This window comes from Nelumbo nucifera, chromosome 7, assembly GCF_055504915.1.
Source record: "Nelumbo nucifera cultivar China Antique chromosome 7, China Antique-T2T, whole genome shotgun sequence".
NCBI lineage: Eukaryota > Viridiplantae > Streptophyta > Magnoliopsida > Proteales > Nelumbonaceae > Nelumbo > Nelumbo nucifera.
The window spans coordinates 28897286-28912574 of NC_142655.1; positions in this window are offsets into that span (position 1 = coordinate 28897286).

A 15289-nucleotide genomic window follows, 5' to 3' on the forward strand; every position below is an offset into this window, starting at 1 on the left:
AAATTTCTCCCAAAACCATGGTACTAAACTTTCAATTTTTCATCCATCATTCGGTTCCACCAATCATCTAGATTTTAACCATCAATTATTACTTTTTCTAATATGTGTTGGTCCATAAGGTTCCACACTTGTCTAGCCATTTAACATTTCCCCATTATATGGTCTCAATCTTTTTCCTCCCCACAAAATGGACAGTTTATGTTTATGCCCAAACCTTTGGTCACCAAGTGTTTCCTCAGTGATAATTTATTTAGGTTGCATCTGAAATCGATGTAAAATGTCATCGGTGTAAAAGTATACCAGACATTTTACACTGAACCATGAGTTCTTGACCGTTGCAGTTTTGAAAAGTGTGATGTGATCAGAGAAATGTTTTACATTGATTTTATCGATGTAGTATTTACATCGATAATCGATGTAAAACTTTATGTTTAATGAGATTTTACACCGATTCATGACATAAAACTCCACTCCATCCAAATGCACTCAAAATTGAAAAAAAAGTGGAGTTTTATGTCGATTATGATTACACACTCCTTCCAAATGCCGACAAAGGCGAACTGATGTAAATTCTTACATCGTTCTTGATTTACACCAATTCCAAACGCAACCTTAAGAGCAAAAGTTAGAGGAAATTTTTTATGTTCTCTTGACATGTAATTTTCCTAGATTTTCTAATGAACTTATTAGTATTTGAATCTATTGCCTCCCTTCTCTTCTTACACAATTGTATGTCAATTTTACTATGATGTTTCCATTAGACCATTTGCCATGCATTCTCCTATCCTCTTTCACTTCCACTATGATATAGATTACTTCAATTTTATTTACAATTTCTTGTGTCCATTCTCTTTCACTCCATAGATCTTTTATGGGCTTTATATCTATCAAATTATCCAACCAAAAGTTACATTTCTCCCATATCAAATTTCCTACATTACATTTTTTTTTAATATTTTGTTGGTTAACCTTTTTCTAAGCCCAAGAGGTCGATTTTTGTACTTGTGGTCTAAAAACTTTTCTTACCTCAAGTATTTTTTATAGACCACTTATAATAAAAAAAGTTTGTTCTCATTTAGGATCTTTCACCCTAATTTTGTTAAGTTTGCCTTTTTTACTTTGGTACATTTTTTATTCTTAAACCACCATCTCTTTTATCATTACAAACAATTTCCCAATTTGTAAGAGAAAATATTTTTATGGTTTTTCATGCCCCATAAGAATCTCCTATAGGTTTTTCCATTTCATTGATTGCTTCTTATAAGATCCCAGCCGTGCTCATTTGGTATTGAGCAAGATTATTACTTGTTATTGCTTTTAACAAGGTTATTCTCCCTCTAATTGATAAAGTTTTACTTTTTCAGCCCTCTAATTTACCTTGGTTTTTTCCATAAACATATTAAAGGTGCCTTTTATTACTCTCTTTTCTATTATGAAACTCCTAGATATTTTTCTTCTTTATTTATTCTCAAGGTCCTAGTCATTCTTACTAGAATCCTTTGAAACCTATTCAGGTTTTCTTTTAAAAAAATCATTGTTGACTTTTGGAACTTTGATGTTTGACATAATGTTTTTGCAAAACTGTCTAGGATAAATTTGACACTATAACTTTCTTCAATATCATCTTTAGGAAAAATGAAGCAACTAGTATTTTTGGACCATTTATGGAAGCTTTGATTCTTAGATTTGCACTTTCACCCTTGATAGGTTTTATATCTACCTAACGAGGGCTTCTAAATATAATATTAATATATATAGGGAGTGGGCCACCTGGTCTTATTCCCCTATTTGGTTTAAAAGTTTGGCTTGGTGGTCCATTTACTAAAACTTGATGGTTGGATATAGGCATTCCATAATACTAATATGGTTTAGGGAGTAATGTGAAGTTTACCTTATATATTATATATTGATGTTTAAATATACTAGTAAGCGTGTAGGTGGTAATTCTAGATGATGGTAATAATAGTAACAATGTATCAAAAAAATTATATAAATATGTATATTTTGTTTTTTGTTTTTATTATTAATCAAATGTAGATTACAAAATTCAAATCTAATTACATAAACACCTCATCCAAATATTTAATAATCATATCGAGTTGTGAAGTTTCAACTATCATTGTCAGGCATACCTACTTGGCTAGATTATTCTTTTTGTAATGTTTTATCTTTTTGGTATATGTTTTTTTGTTCAATTATTAATTAAAGAAATGTAAATTTTAAATAGAGAGAATTGAGTGAGGTGAAAAGTAGTAGTTCAGTTTACAATTTAAACATCTCAGTTAAATAAGGACTAAATTCAAATATGAGTATTTTAGTTAGAAGAAAGTTCGACAATCTTATTCATATTTTTAATAGCAGTGTAAATATAGAATTATAGATGTGTTCAAATTTTCTATAATTTTTTTTATTTCTATGTGTAAAAATAATTCTAATATGTCACACTTACTTTTGTTTAATATGATAACTATACAATATTATACATGTGCCTAAATGTTTTTTTCTGTAAAATTTATGTTTTTTTTATTTTTTCTATTTTTCTATTTTATTAATTATTTATGACATTAATGTTAATACAAGTTACCCAAAAGTTAGACCATTGATCTTTTCCAAATAGTAAAATAATTTTATGTTTGGTCAATTCTAAATTATGTATTTCATTTTCATTATCAATAAAAATAATTATTGTTTATTACACTTATTTTTTTAAATTGATTAACAAAAATATCATAAATCTGTCTTTTTTTTTACTTTTTTTGTAATGTTTTATATTTATTTCTATTTCAAAAATTTTATTCCCTGACTATGACTTCATAGGTTGATCAATTTGATACGGATGGTTGAATTGCTTAGCCACCACTTAGATAAAGAATGTTTTGTTTTTTAGTTGGTTTTAAAATATATGGACTTATATTGTTAAAAATATTGACATAGATCTAATTATTAATATTTATTAGTAAAAAATAACTTAAATATAGGAATTAATAAGAGAAATTGAGAGTTAATGCCTTAAGAATAAGACTTAGGCCCCATTTGGCATGTCTTTCCGTATGGTATAAATGCACATAACCCAAGAGAAATATCCACTTTATATGGTATATATTTTTCTTCTATTTTACTTTTAAATTAGATTATAAATCCCAAATCTATACTACTTAAAAAAGTACAAATAGCCTCAAGATTACTTCTGGAATTTTTTTATGACAAAACTTATCCCTCTATATTTAAATTTATTGATAAAAATAAGGGCAAATAGGGTAATTAGTTATTGACATTAAATGAGTTGAAAAGAGTTAATTTTAAGATATTCAATGCATTCAATTATCTCTCTTTAAATCCAACATTATAGGTATTAATTTGCATTCACCTTCAATGAATCATATATTTGACGGTTCAATCGAGCATGTCAACAACAACTTGAAAACATTGATTATAAATAAGAAAAAATTTTATTAATGATGGAAATGAAATGTAAAATTTAAAACCAATTAGAAGTAAAATTATTTTTCTATTATCTCTCATTAAATCTTATATGTAAGACATATTTTTCTAATCATTAAATTCTATTAATTAAATCCACAACATTAATTTTAATAGTATAAAAATAAATAATTTGAAAACAAAACCATTTTCCTCCCTCTTGGTGGTGGGTAAGCAATTCAACCATTTTGGGTCAAATTCGTTAATAAATAATTCCATAATTAAATAATAAAAATTTAAAATAAATAAAATATATAATATAAAAAAGAACTAGGCATTCATTAATATTGTATATTCATTATACTGAACAAAAATAAGTATGAAATGTAACAAATATTTTTGTAAATGAGGAAAATTGAATGCCAAAATTAAAATCAACCTAAAAATGAAATGATGTCAGTCAAATAATAAAATTTTAAAAAATAAAAAAATACAAAGAATCACAAAAATAAATATTATATATAAGATATACTTTTATCAATAATGGAAATGTAATACAAAATTTAATGTCAACCTAGGAATCAAATTATTTTTCTTTTTGGGTCGTGAGTTAGTGGTTTAGGTCAAATGAATTAATCGAGGATATAATAGTTAAATAATAAATATTTAAAAAATAATAAAAAAATATAAGTAATCAAAAGAATGTATAAAAAAATTATATTAATTATGCCAAACAAAATTATGTGCGATAAGTAAAAATTATGTATATTATGTAGATGAAATATATAATTTAAAACTAATTCGAAAGCAAAGCTATTTTCTTATTTAAATGGTGGGTCAATGATCCAATTTTTCAAAGAAATTCATGATGTTATAATTGAATAGTAAATATTTAAAAAAAATATAGAACACAAAAGATAAAAAAGTGCATAGTATTATCAAAGACATTTCGGAACATTTCTAATGTTATATAATCATCATATCAAATAAAAATTATTTTTATTTAAGACTGAAATGAAATACAAAATTTAGTAATAGTAGTAGTAGTAGTAGTAGAATAATAATAATAATAATAATTGTTATTGTAATTTAAAATTTCTGCAGGTGCACATTTAGTACAAGTATTTAAGTTTATTTTTAACTATATTGTTACTTTTATTAATTTTCAATTTCTATCCTAAATATGATATATCTAAAATTTAAGTAATTAATATGAAAAAAAATCCATATGTATAACACACATGCTTAATTACTGGTGAATGATAAAAGCGCAAAATATGTAAGATTTTTAGACCTTACCTACTTGCATGTGATTAAGTCCAATAAAATTTTGCAAAGTAATTTCAGATTTAAGCAAAGAAAGAAAAGGAAGAGGAAGTCAACAAAAGAAGAAGAAGAAGGGAGAAAAGAAGAGTTCGATAGTCTCCTCTTCCACATCTCTTAATTTTTATTAATCTTATTAAGATTGATCAAATTACAAGTCTGCCCTTAAGTGGGCAACCAACTCATGAATATACTTAAAAACATAAAAAAAAATGATTCACAGGCCCATAAAGGAAAAGACCCATTAACAAACAAGGCAATTAGAAAGAACAATAATCAAACAATAATGGGATAGGGCCCATTCAGCCCAGTCTCTCTACACACTCCCCCTCAAGATAAGCACAAGGTTTAAACTTTTGATACGATACGCTCGATACGGGGCATATTCTATTGTATCTTTGAAAAATAGATACAGGATACGCGTGGAAATTGGACATTTCGTCTTTTTTCATGTATATCGAACCCATATCGAGGGTGTATCGGTAGCATATTGACGAAAAAGATATGGCAAAAAACTAAAAAATTAAAGGGGGGAAAACATGCTTCTTCTCCTCGAAATAAACCTTCTTTCACCCCTCAAATGACTCTAAAACTCCAAATTTCATTCGTAGAGTGCTAGATCTGCAAAAGTTTGCAAGAAACAAGTGTGAATCGTTAATTTTTTTAAAGATTTTTCAAATTTTGAAAAAATATGGCAAAAATAGGTAAAACTTTTCAGTTTTTTATAATATCTTGTGATTTCTTTTTTTTTCTTGGATGTTTAAATTTATGTTGATCGACATTTCTTACATTCAAAATCATAATTTTTTTTGTGTTATTAGTAGATTTATGGAAATTTCATGAAGATATTTGGGGAAAATATAAATTAACAAACAATTTGAAAATGTATAAAGACTAAATATGTTTTAGATCTATGGATTTATCTATCATATCAATAGGGCAATTGAAATTTCTTCTTTAATATTTTTTTTGATTTTTTTTATTTTTATAATTAAAAATAATTAATAATTAATTATATTTTATCATTTGATCACAACAGTTGAATATATTATAATTCTATAGATGGTCTATCATATCCATAGACCGATTAAAATTTCTTCTTTAATAATTATTTTTTACTTTTTTTATATTTAAAATTAAAAATAATTAATTAATTATATTTTATTATTTGATCACAATGATTGAATATATTATAATTCTATGGATGATCTATCATATCCACAAATTAGTTGAAAATTTCTTCTTTAATAACTATTTTTGAATGTATTATATAATGTTTATTTATTTTTTATAATTTTTGGAATAATAAATAATAATTATTCAAATAATAAATAATTATTAATTATATTTTCACATAGAAGTTGTGCCAATGCACGTTTTATGGTTGGATAAGAGAGTTGGGTTTTTCTCATCCCATGAAACATTAAAACTTAAGAATTATAATTTATAAATTATAGTTAAGCGTAGGATTTTTAATGAAGTTATAATTAGCTACAATATATTTCTTTATAAAACCACTAAAATATATTAATTTAGTGTATATACATCTCATTGAGGTCTAATATTTAGTGTTGTTGATGTATTTTTGTGATTTATTAAAGTATTTATAGGTTTCCAAGTGTATCTATGTGTATCTTAGTTTTTCACCGGTATGTATGTGTATCTAAGGCGTATCCCGATACGTCTCTTAAAATTGCCTTTCCGATACACTTGGAATTTCGGATACTTTGGACCTTGGCTGAGCATAGATATCACTCATTCCTAATTTTCTTATATTGTGTATCAACTTTCCTTTGGAACACCTTTTGTCAAAACATCACCCAACTGTTCTTCATAAATAATAAATGGCAAGCATACTTCTCTTGAAGCAACTCTCTCCCATATAAAATACCCATCAACCTCTATGTGCTTAGTTCAGTCATGCTAAACAGGACTATGTGCAATGTTGATAGTAGCCTAATTATTACAATATAATATCATTGGCTTCTCATAGTCAATACCCAATTCTCCTAAAAATGATCTTAGCCACAATAGTTCTGAAACCTCATGTGTCATTGCCCTATATTCTACTTCAGCCGAAGATCTACCCACTATAAACTGACTCTTACTTTTCCATGATACAATGTTCCCTACCACCATAGCATAGTAACCTGAAGTGGATCTCTTATCATCAATACATCCAACCTACTCAACATCAGTGTATGCTTCCAACTTCATGTATTCATGCTTGGCAAACAAAATGCCCTTCCCTAGAATCCCTTTCAAGTAACATAGAACCCTTTTTGTAGCTACAAAATGTATATCTATGTGAGAATTCATGAACAGACTTATGACACTAATTATATATGAAACATCTAATTGAGTCATACAAAATTATAGCAACTTCTAAAGCAGTCTCTTGAACACTCCCCTATTAGTCAATAGTTCACCATCAGCAGTTAAGAACTTATATTTTAGGTCTATAGGAGTGGAAGCTAGCTTAACACTCAGTTTTCCAATTTCTGCAAATAGATCAATAACATATTTACGCTAAGAAATGAAAATACCATCCTTAGACCAAACAACTTCAATTCCCAAGAAATATTTGAGTTCATCTACTTAGTGTTAAGAAATCTTTTGAGTTTAATCATTTCTTGAATGCCATCACTAGTAACCACAATGTCATCAACATAAACAATCAAAAGGGTCACAAAGTAATCTCTCCACTTAACAAAGAGTGTATGATCAGACTGAGCCTGTATAACCAAAAGTAACAATGGCAGACCAAAATCTCTCAAACTAGGCTCTGGGAGATTGCTTGAGGCCATAAAGAGACTTCCTTAAGTTATACACTTTTTCTTGTATTTCCTTTTCATACACCCTTAGAGGTAAAGACATATAAACCTCTTCATTGAGGTCTCCATTAAAAAAAATCATTTTTAACATCAAGTTGATGAAGTGGCTAATCAAAAGTAGTAGCAAGAGATAGCAAAACCCAAACTAAAGTCATTTTAGCTACATGGGCCAAATTCTCAAGGTAATTAATACCATATATTTGAGTATATTCTTTAACAAGCAAACAAGCCTTAAACCTCTCAATAGTACCATTAGAATGATACTTGATAATGAATACCCATTTACAACCCACTAGTTTCTTCCCCTCAAACAAGTTCACAACTTTCCAAGTATTGTTCTTATGCAAAGCATCTATTTTAGTCGTCATAGCATTTCTCCATTTTAGTTTGGATAAGGCTTTTAGGACAGACATAAGAATTACATGTTTAGAAATAGAGGCAAGAAAAGAGGTAATAGGTGGAGGAAAGAATGTTGTAAGACAGGTGTTTGGAAATGTAATATGTTGTACACTTCCATTTGCCTTTGTGAAGGGCAATAGGAAAATCAAAGGTCTAGGAAAGTATCAGAAGGGGTAGAGGAGGGTTAACCTATTACCTCAGTAGTGATGGGAGGTATAAGAGGCTCAATTGAAAAAGGGGAACAACTTGTTCATACTTAAGTCTTTGCTTTTGATACCACCTTTAGACAATAGGATGTAAAGTAAATTTGGAAGGATGAGCTTGAGGAGGAGGGGGAACAGGAACACGTGAAGGAGACTTAATGGGAAGAGACTCAACAAAAAACTCAAGAGGAACTGGAAGAGAGACAACTAAGGACATAACAAATAACTCCTCTGAAAGCTCCCCCTCAGGAGAAGTACTAAAGAGCAGGATTGACTCTGCAAATGTGACATCCTTGGAAACAAAGCGAGTGCTATGAATTGGATCAAAACAGTGATATCCTTTCTGTGTGGAGGTATATCTTGGGAAGACACACTTGTATGCTTTAAGCTTAAATTTATGTCTCTGATGACTATAAATATGAACATAGCAAGTGCACCAAAAAACTTGGCAAAGAAGAAATAAGAGATCATCATTTGGAAAGAGAATGCTGAAGGGGGTTTTAAAACCCAAAAACTAAGAAGGCATAGGATTTATCAAGTATGTAGTTATAAAAATAGCATCTTACATCCCCCCCCCGGAAAAACTTAATAGGGACATAAAAAAACAAAAAAGAGGCTTCTAGCAACCTCAACCACGTGATGATTTTTCTTTTCTACTATTCCATTCTGTTATGGAGTATAGGAACAAGAACTCTAATGTATAACCCTAAAGGTATCCAAATAGGATGAAAGATTCTTTCTCAAAATATTCCTTAGCATTATCAAATTGAAATATTTTAATCCAAATGTCAAATTGGGTAAGAATATATTCATGGAATTTTTACACAATGATTGGCACTTCATCTTAGGACATCATAAAGTAAGGCCTATTATAGCGAGAGAAATCATCAATGAAAATGATAAAATACTTGTAACCCCCATAATAGATAAATGATATGGCCCCACACATCATATTGCACAATATGGAAAAGAGAAACTAATCTTTTATTACTCATTGAATGAGACTATCTACAATATTTTGCAAGTTCACATAACTCATAATGAATATTTAATAGGAATATTCCTTTAAATATTTTTAGTAACAAATGACTCAAAGCAAAAAAAGACAAATGACAAAATCTTAAATAACACAACATGACTTTATTAACTTACTTTAATGAAATAGACTCCAAAGCTACTCACTAGGTGGTCCAAGACTTCAATTAAGTCTATCCAGCAAGTATATTTTGTTTACCTCATGGCTACTCCCAATCGTCCTTCAAGATTTCAAGTCCTAAAAAACATAATGAGTAAGGAAGAAGGTTATGTTACAAATTATTGATTTAGTTAAGCTACTAACAAATAAAATGTTTGTGCTAAGTTTGGGAACATGAATAACAAATGACAAAACATAGGAGTCAGAGGCTTTGATATTCCCTTTGCCAAAGATGGGAGCAAAAGACCCATTAGCAAGGGATATCTTCTCTCTACCAGAGATGAGCTGATATGAGCAAAATAGGTTAGATATACCGGTCATTTGGTTCAATGCATCATAATCAATAATCTAAGGGATTTTACGATTACCTAAAGCAGTAACATGATTTGTAGAAGTATGAGTACCTAAGTAAGCAAATGCAAATGAAGAGGTATTTCTTGAGGAGTTGGAAGTTGTAACAGTAGTCTCCAAATGATTAATTAACCTCCTTTACTTTTCAAATTCTGCTATTACTACTGCCAGTTATTCAATAGTAGATTTCTTTTCATTTTCTATTTGTTGTTATTGTTCCAAAACCTCTCTAGAAGAATATCTAGGTGATGTTTCCAATAAGTGTCCTTATTATGTTTCGGTTTCTTGCAATATTCACATATCACCCCTTTTTCACAGTCGGTCCCTTTGGCTTTATTATAACATCTGTAAAATGCTCTAAAGGTGCCCTTGTAACTGTATTTGTTGCCTATTCTCTTTACTACTCACCATAGAATATGCTTGAGTAAGGGCTACTTTATTTCTAAACAAAATATTATGTTTCGTAATGTCAAATAATTCAGGGTTGAGTCCTGTAAGAAACTCAAATGCCTTGTTTCTTTCCACCAGTTTCCTGAATGTCTTCATCTTTGGTGCTTTCCAAAACAACTATTTTCATAACATTCGCCTCTTAGCGCAATGACTTCAATGTAGAGTAGTAGATAGCTAAACTCTTTTCCTCTATGTTAGATTGTTCACATCATTTTTCAACTTATAGGCTCTTGCAACATTCAAATTTTGAGAATATTTTTCTATAGCATTATCCCAAATCTCCTTGGTTGAAGTTATCTAGAGGTAATGTTAACTTATATAAGACTGCATAGAGTTGACTAGCCACCCAATCACTATGTAATTCTCCTATACCCATTTTTTTATATGTAGGATAAGTCTCTATCATTATCTCCTTATTACTTGTAAGATACCCTAGTTTACCTCCACTAGAAACATAAATCCTTATAGCTTGTGCCCATGTCAGATAATTTGTTCCATCTAGTTTAATTGTAGTCACTCTAGTTAAAATCGAATCTATGGGACCAACCCCGGATGTCAAAACCTGCTTTATCTCACTTCTAGATTGTTCCGTTGACCAAATGAAAATCCAAAAACAAAGTTTTTAGTATTTATGGACCTAACTAAGGTTTGTCTAGTACTTGAAGGCCCTAAATCTAGGATTTCACTACAACCGGCTGTTGGATGGGCTAGAATCCATAATATGGATGGCCAAACTAGGTTTAATGGTTGGCCAAATTTCAAAATTTTTTTGACCCAACCCGGGAATCGATTTCCCGGAGATTTTGAAATCTAAAATTTTTGGATCGATCTTACACTGAATCGGATCAGATTTAAAACCGAAATTAAAACTAATTGTACCTGATATGGAGTTCACAGTTCAAAGCTCTCATAGTGGTAGTTCACACCCAAAATCAGTTCCAAAAACCGGCCTCCAACTGAAGATAGTGTAGTGAATGAGACGCCGATTCAGCAACATTGTTTTCTACAAAACTACGTTCCAACTGCCTTTGATCGACTGGGATTTGTGAACCTGATTTTCCTAATGTTTTTCATGCAAAAACACAATGGAAAATTGATAAAAATTAGTTCTTGCAATGGCTAGGTCGTGATAGGGTTTTTGGAAGACAAGAGAAAAGAGGAGAGAGAGCAAGAGAGTGAAGAGAACAAGTTTTGTTCACCCTCTCCCTCCTAACCCCCCTTATATGGAGCACTTTTCTAATCTAATTAGGAAATTATCAAAATCTAATTTTGGATTTTGACTCTTTTAATAGATAAACATTATTCTCTTAAAAAGATAGGTGCTCCATACCTAGAACCATGCCCAATTTCCACCAAAATCATTAGTAATAGATCTTTGGCCCATTTTCTTTAATGGCTTACGTTCCTAGGTGTTGCATGGCCACTATGGGCCTGATATTGTATGGCATGGGACCCAACAAAAGTCTTACACAAGTTCATGAGGCTTCGACCCCACCTCTGAAAGAAGTTAGGTTGAATTCACTGCTCAGGGCAATGAACCCTGAGCTAATCAGCATGGGCTCAGTTTGGGTCCAACATTTACACCTAAATGATCATTGGGTTCAGCCACCCTATGAAGACCCAATGATAATGGACGTATGTAACATAAATCCTATCAGGTAATCAACCCTGTAATGGTCTCTTACACTTAAGCTATTGGCCCATAATCATTAGAACACTACTTATAGGGAAGGACCTCTCACATGAATGCAAGATATAGTATTACATTCTCTACTTGGATGGATCCCGGAATTAAAAACTTTTCAAACATTTTTCATAAAATAGTAGTATAATAATATATAAATATATTTTACAAAACTAAATATTTTGACCCATAATGGACCTCATTGGTTGGCATATCAAGGGCAACTCAGTCCACTACTTAGTGTAGTATCATAGTCAAGTTTGGGGTTATGTATAATTTTCTAATTTTGTCCATCTTTCTCCAAGGTCTAGGGCACAACTAAAAATTGGTCCGGGTTCAGTGTTTTTTCAAACACTCAATGCCTATGCTTAGGGTCTAAATCTAGCAATTGACAAGTTGCTCCAACTATTTGGCAGCACATCAATATTAGCCCTGTCAGTTTATCTAATGGCTGAGAACATTTTAAACTAACACGAGTTTCATGAGTGTCCAATTTAAGGGGTAGCTCACATAAGACATATCATTATTAATATGAAACAACAATGTACTTTATTCATTTATAGATAAGTATTTATGTACATTAATCTAATTGAAGCTAAGGGCATACACTATCTAACACTAGCTTCTAGGGAGAAAGAGAGAAGAAGCAACTACTCCTACCAGAGATTCCTAAACTTCTTCTAACTACAACCTCCCACTTCTGGAGATTAAAAGGAAACCCCAAAGCCTTGAGCACCACACCCAAACTGTCTCTTTAACCTATAACTGCAAAACTCTCTAATCGGCTAGGGTTTTGGACAAAAATCAATAGCATCACTTTCTTGGCAATCTATAGCTAGACTCTAACTCTCCAAACTCTCTACCATCTAGGCATAAAAGTTCTCTGAACAATCAATAACTTATCTCTCCATACACTTCTAATCGAAGGGTGTATGGGAAAAGAAAGAAAAAACAAAAAGAAGAAAAGAAAACTTGCTTTTATACCAAGATGTGATTTAATCCAATAAAATTCTGCAAATTAATTTTCTATTTAAGCAAAAAAAGAAAAGGAAGAGGAAGACAACAAGAAAGAAGAAGAAGAAGAAGGCAAAAAAGAAGAAAAGTTCAATAGTCTCATCTTCTACTTCTCTTAACTTTTATTAATCTTATTAAGACTAATCAAATTACAAGTCTACCCTTAAGGGGGCGGCTAGTTCATCAATATACTTAAAAAAAAAAGAAAAAAGTTTAATAGGCCTATAAAAGAAAGGCCCATTAACAAACAAAGTAACTAGGAAGAACAAAAATAAGACAATAATGGGCTAGGACCCATTTGGCCCAATCTCTCTACACCTAAGCACGACGAAACTTACCTAGGCACAACCACAATATCTAAGCTTTGTCCCAATTGAAGGGTGCTTGTTGTTTCACCCATCTACTGTGAAAGATAGGAATGGAAATGGGGTGGGTTTAGGGAGGGTTTTGTAAATTCCAAACCCTCCTTGCCTTCCCAAACCTCACAACCATTACCCTCCCCAAAATCCACAGTGGGTTGGAATTTTAAAATCCGAACCCTCTCTACACATGAAAATGCAAAAATCTCCCTGCATTTGAGGATAGGGAAAGTTTGGTAAATTGGGTCCAAAACCTACATCCAATTTTCTATTATTTCCTGTTATATATAAACAATAAACAAGCAAAATAACATGAACAAACATCAAAGTTTCCAATTATTTGATTGAAACATGTAAAAAACACATAAACTATTATTTATCATTTACCAGAAAACATAAAAAAATAAAGCTGAGAACTCACCCAAATAGAGAATGCCGCTGGCCATGGAGAAATGAACAAAAGAAAGTAGAAAATGAAGAAAAATATAAGCCAAACATGGGGGGTTCATGCAGCTGAAAACATAGAGTCTAGAGGTCGCCACCACTATGTTCTTTGGATGCTCAAATGAGGCTCTATCATCTTCTCTTAATCAAGGGCAGTCCCTAAAAATAATAAAAATTCTTGGGGACAACTTTGTCCCAATAATTACAAATAAGCCTTATTCAATAAGCACTTAAAATAAGTCACCCCAACCTTTCCTTTTTTAAGTGTTTGTTTTCAGCACTTATTTTGGGCATTTTCGCCAAACATGAATAACTACTTATTTTCCATTTATTACATGGTCCCACCACTTAAAATAATTTCCAAACAGGGGCTAGCGTCTAAGGTGGCATTTGATAATTTTGAAACCTGAACTTTGGAAAGTCGAAAAGCTATTTTTTTACGTCTGAATCTGAAAAGTTGCAAAGTACTTTTCTGCTTTTCAAAGCCTTTGAAAATCTATAGAGAGTTTGTGTTGGGGGTGATCCTCTGGTGTCTAATAACTAATAGTTTTATCACTTTGCCCCCATTTTTGCAAAACCCCAAGAACCAAACCCTTCCAATTAAAACTTCAACCCAAAAACGTAGTAATAATAGCACCTAAAATGGTAAAGGATCATAGGATAGGAATATAATAATGATTCAGAATTCTCATTTATGAAGGAGAAACTGAAAACCAATTGGATCTCAAATTGAGAAAACTTATAGAGCAATTATCGTCTAGTTACTCCAAGCTCCACAGAAATTTATACAACCAGATAAAAGATTCTTGAGTAGTTTGCTAGGTTTTTCTTCACAAACTGTAAAGCCATTGTTTTTGGTCAGTAGCTTGTTAATTATGTGACTCCTTTCTATTGTCAGTGGAGGGAAATACAAACAACGGAACCAAACAAAGACTACAAACAACCACTGGAATGATTAAGTCGTTTCGATGAAAATTTGATGCAACTCTAAGAGCTTCAACAGCAGCCTACACTTCAGCTTCATTTATAGAAGACATCCCAATGTCCTTACAAAGATCCATAGAACTTTGCCCATCTCATCTTATTACTCATATTACGCACCTTCCATCATCTGTCCTTGAAGCATTGAATTGATCTTGATATAACCAGTCTTTGGAGGGCTCCATCAAACTAGAAGAACTGAACTGGGACCAAAGGAGGGGATCTACCCAAGGTTCAAAATATTGATATGTATCATATGGGGAGCTTCCCAATATGTCCCTACACAGGTCTCAACCGGTTCAGAGGGTGGGTGGACCTTAAATCGGCCCCTCTGAACCAGATTCGAAAAAAGCTTAAAAAAAAAAGAAAACTACTGATACTGCCCGATAGTGAATGTCATGATTGATCACATAAACCGTAGCCCGTTGTACACATCTATGTTCACAAAAAATCTCGACGCCGTTAACAATGTATATTTTTAGTGAAAGTCTGTTCCCTGACAGTGAAACTATGAAACAATGGATTAGCATTAGTCATTACAACCCAATTGCAGATGGGTCTCCAACATCTAAGATTGGCCTAAAACCGAAAAATAAAAATAAAAAAATTGGCCGTTGGCCGTTGGCCCCAAG